Source organism: Odontomachus brunneus, unplaced genomic scaffold, assembly GCF_010583005.1.
Source record: "Odontomachus brunneus isolate Ranch 3 - 2012 unplaced genomic scaffold, Obru_v1 Obru_scaffold_126, whole genome shotgun sequence".
Taxonomy (NCBI): domain Eukaryota; kingdom Metazoa; phylum Arthropoda; class Insecta; order Hymenoptera; family Formicidae; genus Odontomachus; species Odontomachus brunneus.
The window spans coordinates 563,501-565,006 of record NW_022639576.1 but is presented as its reverse complement, the minus strand read 5'-3'; the positions used below and the strand labels follow the sequence as shown (position 1 = coordinate 565,006).

Sequence of the window (1,506 nt, the reverse complement as noted above, 5' to 3'; positions counted from 1 at the left end):
GGGGGGGGGGGGGGGGGGTGGGGGGGGGGGGGGGGGGGGGGGGGGGGGGGGGGGGGGGGGGGGGGGGACGGAACGCCGCTGCTTCGTCAGACGCGCGCGACTTGGGGCCGTGCGCGTGACTCACTTGCGCTTCGCGGGAATCTCCCGCTCGCTCGCCGGTGGCAGCACCGTACGACTTTGCGTGGCCGCGTGTGACGGGTGTACAGTCCGCACAGCCAGCCAGACGAAGGAGGTGCACGGCCAATACCAGCCGGAGTTCATCCGGTGCAGCGACGCACTTGGTTGTCGCAGGTCCGCTATACGATAGATATATATATATGTATGTATGTGTGTGTCAGTGTTTCTCAACCTCGCTTCCGTGGCGACATACTTCCGACGTAATCCAATGTCCACAGAGGACGATTTACACAATCGGTATGCAGGAAGCGTTGATTTATTCACAACTGAGGTGTTTCAGATGATAAACAAATAGTTTCACCACTCGGAAACAGAATATCTAGCGATGCTTTAATTCAGCATCTTTTTCTTTTCTAAATTATCGCGAACAATGTTGGCGCTTCTGACATAAAGCTCGATAACTAAACAGCAAATTGGCTTGCATACTCTAAATAAGAGAAATATCGCGCGTCAGTGATTTGATTAACTACAACATATCGCACTGAGCGGACGCTAATTGGACGTCGCATTCGCGCACCTGGCACACGAACAACCCAACGATATATCCACAATAAACGTGACAACGTATGCATCGCGCGTATGTTAAAATGCTACTAGCGAACAATTAAAATTATTGCATCCAACAAATATAACAGTCACGTATCATCTATGCTTTGTCGTTTCTTTATCGATTTCTGCGTTAGTGAAATTAAACATGAGGCACCAGAAGACAAACTTGTGACACACAGTGTGTCAATGAATAAGCGGAGAATTGATCCAATGAATGAGCGGAGAGTGGAACCAACTCGGAATGGATCAAATACCTTGAGATTTTGCATGCTTCTCTCACGAATGACTTTATGAATGACTCTACCAATGATTCCCATCAGATGGTCGCGTTAAAAGTTTGCGACACAACTAAAACTCTCCTGTTTCAATAGCAATCTCGCCCGAATCGACTTCCGCATTCGTTCGACGAGAGATTCACCAAAAGTTGCCGATTCAAGCGCTACTTGGTACGGAATGTCGTATACAGCGTCAAGTGATGATAATGATGATGATAAATGACAACAAACTGGAAAACATGAGACTGACCTTCATGTTTTTGAGGTCGAGCGAACTGAAGGCTAAGACCGTGAGACTCCTAGTCGCCTGCCAAGACGGGGTTGTCTACCTACCCCACGAAGTCGTGTGATGGATAGAAGTCATTGACACCGCTGGTCGAGAGGAATATACGAGGGTGGTCTGAAAAGTTTCCGACCTCAACGTGAAGATAGCAGCACTTGTAAATAAAAGCTAGTGAATTTCGTTGTTCATCTGTTGACAGTTACTCACCGAAGTTTCAGCCAT

At 48.3% G+C, this 1,506-nt stretch overlaps 1 protein-coding gene across 4 annotated transcripts in view; it reads left to right on the top strand.

Annotated features, from left to right (window-relative positions):
• LOC116849757 overlaps positions 1 to 1,506 on the top strand; it is a 23,907-nt gene that overhangs the window by 7,767 nt on the left and 14,634 nt on the right. The window contains exon 1 of one of the 4 annotated variants that reach the window (XM_032827232.1): positions 150 to 291. The exons of the other annotated variants lie outside the window; for them this stretch is intronic. The gene's annotated coding sequence lies outside the window, so the exon portion shown is untranslated. Of the gene's footprint in view, positions 1 to 149; positions 292 to 1,506 lie in introns of those variants that run through there. 4 annotated transcript variants of the gene reach the window in all.